Below are 13,661 nucleotides of genomic sequence, written 5' to 3'. Positions count from 1 at the left end.
CCAACTCGCTAATTGAACCTAGAACTCATAAATTCTAGCATTCTCTCTAGGCTGCATCACAAATAATAAATAAACCATTAAAAAAATGAGAAAGTATTGATTCAAAAGATCCACTAATGAATGTGCTAAAAAATGTTCTTGGACTTGTCCTTATAGAAACAGTCAATGACCAATTCATTGTGGAAACAGACGGTCACTAATGGACTAAGTAAAAGAAAAGTATTGTTTCTTAGGGGGAGTGTATCAGATGAGGGTACTAGGCACTAGTAAAATAAAGTTTGACTTTTTATTGATCTAACATTGAATTTCTCTCTTATTTAAAAAATTCAGTTGTTGTAAATCATATCAGCGAACATCATAACTTATTGAGAAATCTTTCACACACACATGCATAGCATGAGTTAAGTCATCTGTTTAAAAATTTTATCTGTAGGGAAATTTTTGCTTATTGAATACTTAACTCCCAACTATATCTTTGCATATTTTTTAATTGCTATTTGACTGTTTTATCAGTTATTTATACATGCGTGTTCTGAAGCTAACTTTAGGGAAAATTATTTTTCTGCAAATTTTTCTTTGATTTTCAGCTTTTCAATGTGAAGTGTCAAGACGAACTTGAGTTACAATCTGGATGCAAGCAGCCCTGTCGATTGCTAATCTGGCAGTGGACCATCCGGACGGGTTGGTAACATGTCTAGACGCGATCCTTACAGGTGTTTATCCATCGCTTTCTTTCTCGGCTAGCCGCACAGCACTGCATTTTTATTGATATATCATGTCATGTTGTGTGTGTTTTTTTCGTGGTTTTCTCTTGAGATTTTGGCATTCTCTGCATGTCTTTTCTCGTTCTGTGGTATTCTCTTTGTCTTCTTTTGTTTTTTTAAGTTTTGTGCTTTTTAGAATATTGGAATATTTGTTGATTAGAATATTTTCTTAAGATATTGTGCATGAAAATCCTATTCTGTCTATGTGTTGGGTTGATATTGATATATCTATGCCATTTGAATTACTATATTTACTTATGTAATCTTGGCATCCAATTGACAACCTTCATAATACCACATTTTGTTTTTTGAACTAACAGGATCTACTCTTTCTTTGTGGTAGTATTTTTTAAAATATTTTTGTTTAAATCTTTTCAGGAATATGACAGCCAATGGCTCCCAGCAAAATGTCCGATAGATGTATCATTTGGAAAACAAACTGTTTTTTTGAAGTCATATGCTCAAATTCCAAATGTCTCAAGATTTAGATGAGCTTTTTTTCCCCAGCTCATGCTGAGCCTTCCATAGCATCTTTCTTCAGATCTGCACTAGTTAGAGGTTTAGTGGTGAATCTTTTCATTTATCTTGCAGACCAGTTGACTAGAGGATTTCAACCTGCCGACAATCAGTTGCAAACTCAAGCGACTGAAGGTTTTCAGTCTATGGTACCCAGCTTGAAGAGCTAGAAGTTGAAGTAGCATAAATCCAGCTAATTGTACAGATCTCTCTCTGTCACTTGGTTTCAATGGATCATCAGGGTTTGGTACATGGATGATTTTTGTTCATTCCTCTATCTGTTTTACAAACTTTTGATTATTTGGGCTACTTGCAAACACTTCTCTATTATCCCTATTATTTTTGGATTTTAGAACTTTTTGTGTGCGGTTTAGATACTCTGTTTACCCTTTGTCCTTTTGAGACGAAAAGGGGGAGTATTTGTTATTTTAGACAGGGATTGTATTTTTAACCGGGCAAGTGATTTTTGTCACAGAATGGCCAAAGGGAAAATTTGTTAGCTTTATTGGCTACATTCTATTGACAAAATCTCTGTCATGTAAGTGTGCTGCAGAAACAGGGACGCCGTAATTATTTAGAGTCTTTAAAATATTCAGAGATTATTTCTCCAATATGGAAATGGCCTTAATATGACAAGTATCAGTGTTCAAGCATCAAGAAAGCAATTTCCAGATTCTAGGAATATTCTACGCAGTTTACAACACAGCAAAAGTCGGATCCCTAGTTGACCGTTCGGACGGCCCTGTGGAAGCGTCCGGACGCCAATCAGTGTTCGAGAATATTCTAAACAACTCAGCATCGACGACATGAACCGTTCGAACGATAGGGCAACACTGTCCGGACTCTACTCAGTGTTCGAGAAGATTTTGAACTATGTAGCAGACACGTTTAGTGAAGATAGCTAGCAAACATCCAGACTCTAGGTCAACACCGTCCAGACGCAGAGACTAATAACGAAACGAGTGAAGCGCATTATGGAAGTCGGTTGCAACTTGTCGTCTGGACGCTCTATGTTTAGGTCCGGACGCCGCCCAGAGAACTGCAAATCTATGTTGTATTAGGTTTTCAAAAGCTTATAAATAGAGGTTTCTAGGCTTGTATTATTCAGTGAATTCGGTACTGAATTCCTTTGTACTAAAAGATGGTGTTTAAGCAGAGATTGTGATATGTGCTAGCTCTCTTAAGGTAGCTCCTGTGTGATTTGATCAACTTCGAAGTCTAGCTTAGGATGGAGCCCTAAGCTAAAGGATTCCATTGAAGACCCCTTCAGGTAGGACAAATGGTTGGGAGGCGTTCACGTTGGGTTAAATGTCAGATTTCAAGGTACGACCACTACATTAGGGGTATGTGAGTGCTATTGCTTTGTAACTAGCTTTGTCTTCTGAACAGTGGATATCTTGGGTTTGGTTGGCCCGGAGTGGTTTTTCTTTTAATTAAGTTTTCACTTCATTAACAAAATATATATCTTCTTTAAATTCTACATTTAGATATTTTGTTACAAATTGATCACACACACAGAGTAAATTAGGAGTCTATTATTTTTCAATTCAATATTCAATTTTGCTCTACCTTCTACTACAAGATTCCATATATAGGCGCTTCTGTTGGAAATAACATCATTTCTCTCTCCTCTAAACGGCTACCAAATAATAAGAAATACAAATAGAATCTAGGGATAAAATGATAAATAAACAAATAACCAAACAACCTTCTAGAACTTCTGAAAACCGCCTTTCAATTGAGTCACTGCTACTGACTCACTATCTACTCTCCATGTCATCTTCCCAACTCACTGGCCGTGGCTTGAGATGGCATCACGATGGCAGACCCATAATAGTTTTACAACCCAGAAAAGTTGTCACACTAGCTGTGCCGCCACCTTCATATCACGTCAACACCTGTTGCCTCTTCCATTAGATGTGAAGACGTCTCTCTACACACCAATGCAATTTTTGTTCTTCGTGCTTCAGAAATACAAGTGTATTCGTACACTGTGGAAGATACAAGATGTGGTGGAAAAAAAAATAGGAATACTGTGGAGAAAAAAAAAATCAAAAGAGCTGCTACATTGCCCATTTCAGCCCACAGTTGGCTCTCATTTCATCCCATAGTTGGCACTCGTTTTAGCCCATAGTTGGCTCCTATTTTAGTCCAGAGTAGGCCCATTCTTTTTGCCTTTCTGGTATTGTTCAAAATCCAAGCTTAACCATTTTGGTATTGTTTAAATCCCAGGTCCATTTCAACTCATAATTAGCCCATCTTCTTTTGGCATTCGTGGTATTCTTTAAAATCCAAACCCATTTTAACTCATAATTGGCTTTGATTTGGGCTCATAGTTGGCCTATTGAAATTTAAGGTGCATCTCCAATCACTGTCGCCAACTGCCTGCAATCATCACCGTTGACCATCGTCAATCATTGTCATCTCCAGCCAAAAAAAAAAGAAAAGCAGAAGAAGAAGAAGAAGAAGAATTTATTGCAAACTCAAGCTTCTAGATTGTTCCACCTTGTGTTCGAGGGGGAAGTTTAGAGAATATATTCTCTATATAATTGTGATTGGATTTGGTAGGAGAATATATGAGATTGATTTGACTGTAATCAGGTTATATAGTAATCAATCACATTCATTTGATGGTAATCAAATCAAATCACATTGATTTGATTACCATATTTATCTACCACAATTCTCCTATAAATAGGAGTCTCATGTATTGTAACTAAATGAAGAGAAATAAGAGTATAATGTAGCGCTTTGGGCTTTCTCCTGTGGACGTAGGTCATAGACCAAATCATGTAAAATCTCTTGTCTCTATTTAATTATTCCGCATTTTACCGTTAATTTCTTTTAGGTTTATGTTTTCTTTCAAATGCCTAATGTGATTCTGATTGGGCTAGAATCTTGTTGATCGTTGCTCAACAAGTGAATTTGGTTTTCTTCGCTCTTGGTTGATTTCTTGGTCTGCCAAAAAGCAACATGTGGTGTCATGGTGCAACACCGAAGCAGAATATAGAGGTCCATGGCCACAACAAAATTATTTTGGCTCCGTATGCTTTTTTGAGAATTTCAAGTTCCATCGTTTGCTCCTCCTACTTGTTAGTATTTTATGTTGACAATATTTTGGATGACAAAAACACTTTATGTAATGGCTGCTTTTTAACCAGATTTATCAGTTTTATTCAAAATCTTCAAGTTAAATGGACAGTGTTCGATTGAAGCCATGAAGATGTTTTTTCCAAGTCAAATCAACTGGTTCCTATGCAACCATCTAAACGAGCCTTTGAAGGCGTCTAGACGCCCCACAGTGTCTAGAAGCTTTAGCGTTGAAGACGTCCAGACGTCAGAGCAACACCATCCGGACCCTAGGTCAAGCTTCTCCAATTTCGACATGGAGTTCGATTTCAGTCGACACTATTTGAGAAGTTTCTACAAGACGTCCGGACATGGCAACACGTCCAGATGCTACCCAACGAATATTCCGGGTTTCCTTTACGGACGCAAATTTTCTCTGTACGTCTCTTCTCATTCCAAGGTATTTTCTTTGACTTCTCTTATTCTTTTAAGCTTTGGTCCTTTTGAGAATATTGGAATAATCGTTATTTGAGATGTTGATTTGAGATATTGTGCATGATTATTCTATCTTTGTACATGATGTATATTGATATATCTGTGTCTTTTGGATTGCTCTATTTTTGCATTCATTTGTGCATCCAATTGACAATCGTCTTTATACCATATGCTTTTTGAACTAATAGGATCTAATATTTTCTTGTGGATAAAGGAAAACCATTGGTATTTCTGTCTAATCTTGTCAGGAATATGTCATTTTGCGTCTTCCAGCATAGTGTTAAACAATGGACTCTTTGGAAAACTGACTAGTGTTGAAGTCATATGTTCAAAATTTCAAAGGTCTCAGATTTCAGATAAGCTCATTCCCCCTGCTCATACAGAGTCTTCCGTAACTTATTCCTCTAGATTTACACCAGCTAGAGATTCAGTAGTGAATCTTCTTTATCATCTTGCAGACCACTTGTTTAGAGGATTTCATTCTACGAATGATTGGTTTCGGGCTAGATGACTCAAGTGACTGAAGATTTTCAGTCTATGGTTTCCCGGCTTCAAGAGCAAGCCGAAGTGGCTCAAATTTAGAAGATGTGATATCTTGAGGTTGTGGTTTTCTCTTATGATGATTTAAGCTTTTGATGAGACACTTTACTATTATTCTTGTTGTTTTGAATTTTAATAATTGTGGCTTTTCTCTATTACTCTGTTTACCCTTTGTCCTTTTGTGACAAAAATGGAGAGTATTTTCTGTTTTGGACCAGCAATGTATTTCCAAACCGGTCAAGTGTTTTTTGTCCCAGAATGGCCAAAAAGGGAGTTTGTTAGTATTTTATGTTGGCCACATTCTGGATGACAAAAACACTTTATGTAACGGTTGCTTTTTAAACAGGTTTATCGGTTTTATTCAAAGTCTTCAAGTTATATAGACAGTCTTTGTTTCAAGCCATGTGACTGGTCACAAGTTTCTAGAAGATGTCTATGAAGATTCCATGTTTTTTCCAAGTCAGATCAACCGGTTCCTGTGCAACTGTTCGGACAGGCCTTTGAAGGTGTCCGGACGCCCCTCAGTGTCTAGAAGTTTCAGCGTTAAAGACGTTCGGACGTCAGAGCAACACCGTACAGACGCTAGGTCAAGCTTCTCCAATTTTTACACGGAGTTGGATTTCAGTTGACACTATTTGGAAAGTTTCTACAAGACGTCCAGACGACGTGGCAACTCATCCGAACACTACCCAACGTTCTAGAATATTCCAGGTTTTCTTTAAGGACGCGGAAAGGAGTGACAATAAAGACCGTTCGAACGCTTAGCCAAGCCATCCGGACGTGCTCCTATTATTGGAAGAATCGTGCTATTCTGGAAAGGCAGTCGCAGAAGACTGTTCGGACCAGGGTAAGTTACCGTCCGGACGCTCCACAGCCAGAGTCCAAATTTGTCTAGAATTAGGTTTTCTAAAACTTATAAATAGATGACTCTAGGCTTGTTATTTGTAAGAATTCAGTATAGAATTTCATAGTGCTTAGAGAGGGTGTTTAGGGAGATTTGAAGATCCACTAGCTCTCTAGCTGTTGCCGGTGTGTGCTCAACATTTCATGTGAAGTCTATCTTAGGGGTCTACCCTAAGGTAAATGATTTTATCAAAGACCCCTTCAAGTAGGAGACTTGGTTGGGAAGTGTTTACGATGGGTTTCATGTTATAGTTAAAGGTTTGACTACTGCAATAGGTTTTGTGAGTACGTGTGCTTTGTAACTTGCTTTGTCTTTCGATAGTCGATTTTCTGGGTTTGGCTGCCCCAGAGTAGTTTTTCTCTTCAAAAAGATTCCACTTCATCAACAAATATCTAGTCTCTTTAATTTTCTGCATTTAAAATATTTTGTTGCATACGAACACACACTTGGTATTTAGAAGTCATAAATTTATTTTTCACTACTCTATGGTGTGATAATGTTGGAACTCTTGCACTCGCTTCAAATCCAGTTTTTCACACTCATACTAAGCTTATTGAAGTTGATGTTCATTTTATTTGTGAGAAGTAGGGACGAACCCATGTATAGAACAAGGGGGGCCACCCCTTGGTTTTAAATTTTTTTATTAAGTTAAATATATATGTATTTTAAGGCTTAAAAACTAGGCTAGACCCCCGCTAAAAATTGACCCCTCGTTCATACTTTAACCCCTCCAGATGAAAAATCCTGGTTCCGACCCTAGTGAGAAGGTTAACAACAAGGACATTCAAGTTCGTTACATTTCCACTCTTGATCAGCCAGCTGATATCTTCCCCAAAGGACATGCTGCTATTCGATTTTGTCTGCTGCATGACAAGCTGAAGGAGCATGTGCAATTGGATAAGGACTCAGCCGAAGGTGTGCTAGCATGGACAATTGCAAAAAGACTTCCTATACTGAACAACCATTTAAACAAGAGGAAAGAGGATTGCTCACGGAACCAAGTTCTCAGACAAAGCACTCAACTCAAACATACTCAGCACCATATCTACAGAATTTAAAATTCTGCAGAAGTTCAAATTCAAATTTTATGGATGTGTGATAACAAGAATGCCACCTAAGATGATTATGTCAATCAATACAAGGAGAAGATAATTCAGGAGAAGAAAATGAATTATGAGCCATGCAAGAATACTGAATGAGCCATAAATCAGCATAAAAGCATTTTCAAGAGAATTTTTGAAATATCAGCAAATAGAAAAACGGAGGAAAAAGTGGCTACTGTACTAACAAGGTTGTCAACGTTGCCATATTCCCGAAATAATCAGGTAGCTGTCCAGTATTATTGCAACTCCTCAATATCCTGTAAAAAAAATTAAAAATATGTATCGATGTAACCTTGAGTAACCATAAGCATGGGTACTTTGGAAAATCATATCATTGAAACATTTAACTTACAATGTTGTCAACTGTGTTAGCTTATTAAGTTTTGGAAAAGGTTCTTCAGATCCAATCAAGTCTCTAATTCTCCTGCATATCAAATTCAACAAAGAATAATGTAATTCAAATGCAATTCCATCTGAAAATGATTTATACCTGTGACATAGAAGATTGATACTCACAAGTCTGTTAAGTTTTCCAAAAAAGCAATGCCAGGAGGAATTGGCCCATTCAAACCACTTGCCTGAATCAGTCTGTTATCGCCAGATTTTGATTTAATGAGGGATAACACATAACAGCCAAAATTAAAAATCACGACAAAATCATTTGACACAGTTAAAAAAGAAAAAGCAACAAAGCTCTCACAATTTTGTAAGGTTTTCCAGTTTTGAATATAATTGGGTATCTTTCCAGAAAATTGATTGTCACTGATCCGACTGCATTACATTGAATGGACAAAATAATTAAAAAAATAAAAAAAAGGAAAGAAATATCATTTGTAATCTCAGAATACAATTAGTTACTTAATCTCAGAACGCAAAAATTAGTAACTAATTGCAAGCATATGAAAAACGTAATACAGAAAGAAAGAAACAATAGCTTACAAGTCCTTCAATGTGATCAGGCCTGCAAATGAATCAGGCAGCCCCCCAGTAAAATAATTCAAGTTGAGGAAACTATAGCAACAACATCAACAAAAACATATAAGTAAGAGTAAACCAATTGAGCTGTCAGCCTAAGGATTCAACATCTTTCCATAGAAAAGCCAATCCAAGTAATTCTCACACCAAATAAAAGAGGGAATATTTAAAATCGTCTTACAATCTTTCTATGGAGGGCATATTGCCAAGCTCTGGAGGAAGATTTCCGGAAAGCTGATTGAACTCCACCATACTACAAATAATAAACTGAATTCCTTGATAACAGAACTCAAAAAAAAAAAAAAAATCACAAATAGAAACAAATGGGCGATCAGAACTCATAAGTTTTTGAGAGTTTTGATGTTTCCCAGCTCTTTGGGGATAGAACCCGTTAACCGGTTTCCAATAAGGGAACTGCAATAAGACCCTTACATAATTAAAATCATCATTCATCAAAGAATCGATTCGAGAAAACACTTACAAAAACCATGGATAATATATACGGGAGAGAGAGAGACAGAGAGTACATGTGGACCAGCTGCGTAGAAGAACCCCATCCCGAAGGGATTGAACCTTTGAGGTAGTTGCAAGTGAGGTCACTAATACAAGAGGGAAAGAGAGAAATGAGTCAGTTGATGAAAGAAAGTAGAGCATGTGTGCATATTAGAGATAAAAAAAAAAAAAAAGAATAGTTTTTCTTTGTATATAGTTAGACGGTTACTCTGTTATATTAGTTCTTTTTTTGTTGTATTAACTCGACTTTAGTTAGCTTTAGTTAATTGCAGTTCTCAGTCTATATATATGTAATCTTTTCATTCTTTGTAATTAACTTTACTTCTCATAATAGAATCATCTTCTTCATTCGTGTTCTCTCTTCCTCTCTGAACTCTGAGTTTGACATGGTATCAAAGCATACAACAATGGCGAATGATGATTCTTCCTCTTCCTCCCAGATTCCTCCTACTGATAATCCTCCTCTTCAATTCACCATTTCACCATCCGTTTTCACTAATCCATCGAGTCCTTTTTACTTACCTCAAAATGAAAGTCCAGAAGCGATTCTTGTTACTCAATCGCTCACCAGCGAAAACTACAATACTTGGAGCCCCTCTATGATAATGGCTCTTACGGCCAAGAACAAATTGGCTTTTGTTGATGGAAGTCTTCCTCAGCCTTCGATCGATGCTGGTGTTGAACATCACACTTGGGTGCGCTGCAACAATATAATTCTGTCTTGGATCCTCAATTCAGTCTCGAAGGAGATTGCAGACAGTATCATCTATATCGACTCTTGTCACGGTATGTGGCTTGATCTCAAGGAACATTTTTCTCAGAAAAATGGTCCTAGGGTTTTTCAATTACAGAAATCAATTTATGTTCTTTCGCAAGGAAACTCTTTTCTTACTTCACATTGCTTAAGTCTCTGTGGGATGAGCTTAGCAATTATAGGCATATTCCTCCCTGTTCTTGTGGTGGAATGCAAGTGGTCGCTGCTCACTATCATCAGGAATATGTTTATCAATTCCTGATGGGGCTCAAAGAATCCTTTGCTGCCATCCGTGGTCAGATTTTACTTTTGGAGCCTTTACCATCAGTTAACAAAGTCTTCTCTTTAGTTATTCAAGAAGAGAAGCAACAAGAGATTTCGGTCAAGTCTCACATCCTCAATCAGGAGTCCACTGCTCTTATGACGAAATCTACTGGACCACCGGCTCGTTTCACCAAACAGCCTTATCGCAAGGATAAGCCCATTTGTAATCATTGTGGCGTGCCAGGTCACATTGCCGACAAATGTTATCGCCTACACGGTTTTCCACTGGGGTTCAAGTTCACAAAGAATCTTTGGAATTCTGCTCCTATTCATTCTGCAAATCATGTGCAAGAGGTTGATTTAAACTCTGTTCCTCAGCAGAATCTACCTCAACAAGCTGTACCTCAGCTCACCATCACGCCTGATCAGTGCCAGCAGCTTCTGTCCCTTCTTCAATAGCAAAATTTTACTCATTAGGCATTTGCAAACATGGCAGGTAGTTTGCATGCCTCTTCCTCTGCTCCAGTTTCCACTTCTTCTGAAATGTCAGGTTGTGGTTCTTCTTTTACTACTCTTAATCCTCAGTATTCAGTTTTTTCCTCTGCTTTCCTAACAAAATCTCCATCTTTTCATTCCAAATCCACTCCCTGGATTATTGACACATGGGCAACTGATCACATGATCAATTGCCCTTCATTGTTTACCACAATTACCGCAGTTGTATCTTCTTTTGTCAAATTACCAAATGGATCTATCGTCCTTGTTACACACATTGGGACAGTGTTTATTTCAAACAATCTTATATTGACTGAAGTTCTTTGTGTACCTTCTTTTTCGTTTAATCTCATTTCAGCAAGTAAAATCATTAAGTTCTTGAAAGCTTGTCTCATCTTTCTTGCTGGATTTTGTTTCATACAGAATTTGTATCCTTGGAGGACGATTAGAGTGGGTAAGGAAGAAGGTGGTCTATTCTATCTTATGCAGCAACTGAAGGTTTCACCTCTTTCATCTTTTTCAATTTCTAGTTGTAATAGCACAATAAAGACCTCTTCTCATGATGTTTGGCATTATAGATTAGGTCACCCTTCTGCATCACGAATGCAGTCTTTACATCATAGTTTCCCTGAAATTTCCTATATTAATAAAGACATTTGTTATGTTTGCCCTTTGGCTAAGCAACATAGAATTCCTTTTCCTGTACACACTACTCATACTCGTATGCCTTTTGAAATTGTCCATTGTGACATTTGGGGGCCAATGGCTACTCCATTAATAAATGGCTCAGTTTTCTTTCTCTCTATTGTGGATGATTATACCCGGTTTACTTGGGTGCATCTCATGAAAAGCAAGTCTCAAACTCGTTCTCTTATTAAATCTTTTTTTAGCCTTGTACAAACACAATTCAATCTCAAAATTAAGTGTTTGCGTTCTGATAATGGTTCTGAATTCAAGATGCATGATTTTTTTTTCTTCTAATGGAACCATTCACCAATTGTCTTCTGTTGAAACTCCACAGCAAAATGCTGTTGTGGAGAGAAAACACCAACATTTACTTAATGTTGCTAGAGCATTAAAATTTCAATCTTAGGTTCCTATTTCTTTTTGGGGAGAATGCATTTTGTCCACTGCATATCTTATAAACCGTATACCTACCCCCCTTCTATCAAATAAGTCACCTCATGAATTACTTTTTTCCACTTCTCCATCTTATTCCCATCTAAGAATATTTGGTTGCCTTGCTTATATTTCTACTTTGTCTCGCAATAGAACTAAGTTTGATTCTCGAGCCATTCCTTGTGTATTCATTGGTTACCCATTTGGCATCAAAGGTTACAAGTTTTTCAATTTACATACAAAATCCATTGTCGTTTCTCGGGATGCTGTTTTTCATGAACACCTTTTTCCCTTTGCTTTAAATCTCATACATTCTTCATCTGATGGTTGTTTTACCACTCAGCCTTCACAGCATTCCACAATTTCTTTGCCTATACCTGTACTTGAATTTCCGATTTCTTTACCTATTTCTACCACACATTCGGTTCCTTCCTCACTTACGCCTTCCGCATCTCATCCTTCTACACCACAACAATCTACTATACAACATTCTACACCACAACATTCTGCTTTACAACATTCTACATCTCCTGTTTCTTCTTCATCACCTATTATGCCTTCATCTCCTCTTCGTCGATCTACTTGAATTAAAACTCAACCTAGATATCTGCAGCAATATCATTGTCAACTGGCTTCTTCTTTCCCATCTCTGCCTTCCTCCACAGCATCAAATTCAGGTATTCCTTACTCTTTATCTAGTTATCTTTCATATGATAAACTTTCTCCTGCTTATAAACACTTTTGTTTTTCTATTTTTGCTCAATCTGAACCTACATTTTATCATGAGGCTGTTAAGTTTAGTCACTGGCGTGCTGTTATGTCTACTGAGATTTCAGCTTTAGAGGCAAATCATACATGGGTTGTTTGTGATCTTCCACCTAATAAACACCTAATCGGTTGCAAGTGGGTTTACAAGATAAAACATAAGGCAGATGGTAGCATAGAGAGGTATAAAGCTTGGTTAGTAGCCAAAGGATATACCCAGTGTGAGGGTTTAGATTACCATGATACCTTTTCTCCGGTAGCTAAAATGACCACTGTTAGGTGTCTTTTAGCTCTTGCTGCTGCCAAGAACTGGGTTATTCATCAATTGGATGTTAATAATGCATTTCTGAATGGAGATTTGCATGAAGAAGTTTATATGAAGATGCCTCTGGGTTTTGGCACTAAGGGGGAATCCAAAGTGTGTCGGCTCACTAAGTCTCTATATGGCTTGAAGCAAGCCTCGAGACAATGGTTCTCGAAGTTTTCATCCACCCTTATTGATCTTGGATTTGTATAGTCCAAAGCTGATTATTCTCTTTTCACTCGACTTCAAGGTTCTTCATTTCCTGCTTTACTTGTTTATGTTGATGATGTTGCCATAGCAAGTAATGACTCTCATGCTGTTAGTTCTTTTATTTCACTGCTGAATGAGCGTTTTAAGCTCAAAGACCTGGCTCTGATACCATGTACCATGTCGAACTCAGAGTTCAGAGAGGAAGAAAGAACACAAATACAGAAGATGATTCTATTATGAGAAGTAAAGTTAATTACAAAGGATTAAAAGATTACATATATATAGACTGAGAACTGCAGTTAACTAAAGCTAACTAAAGTCGAGTTAATACAACAGAAAAAGAACTAATATAACAGAGTAACCGTCTAACTATATACAAAGAAAAACTATTCTTTTTTCTTTATCTCTAATAGTGCATCTTATCTCTGTTATGACTACTTACATTTGTTGGAGGGAAGGAAACCCGGCTAAATCTAATGGGAGTGTGCCTGCAAGATTTTGTCCTTTGAGAACTCTGTACATCCAATAGAGAGTGAGGTTTTTTAGTTACCGGGCTTAATTTTCTTAACATATATGACAATAAAATCAGAGAGCTGCTACAGGTACAAAGGCAAGCTTACAAAAAAGGCTTACAAACTGACGTGGTATATGATGTGGCGTATTTTTAATTGAAAAAATTAATAAGCCTATTTATAAACTTGACGTCAGAATTTACCGGTGAAGGAAAGAGAGATCCGGCGAGTTCACGGGGTGGTCGGTGACGTGGTGATGCGGCGCTCCCGACCACGACCCGAACACGAACACCGGCTACAGAGAGATCCTGCCGTCTACCCAGACCGGTGCTCCCGACCCAGACCTCAAACACCAGCAA

General features: G+C 37.5%; 1 pseudogene; it reads right to left on the bottom strand.

The window, feature by feature from the left end:
- LOC133876196 (probable leucine-rich repeat receptor-like serine/threonine-protein kinase At3g14840) overlaps window positions 1-13,312 on the bottom strand; it is a 73,524-nt pseudogene extending 60,212 nt beyond the window's left edge.
- Between the last annotated feature and the right edge of the window lie 349 nt (window positions 13,313-13,661).

This window comes from Alnus glutinosa, chromosome 8 (genome assembly GCF_958979055.1).
Source record: "Alnus glutinosa chromosome 8, dhAlnGlut1.1, whole genome shotgun sequence".
Classification (NCBI taxonomy): Eukaryota; Viridiplantae; Streptophyta; class Magnoliopsida; order Fagales; family Betulaceae; genus Alnus; species Alnus glutinosa.
The sequence above is the reverse complement of the archived record's forward strand: the minus strand, read 5'-3'. Positions and strand labels throughout refer to the sequence as shown.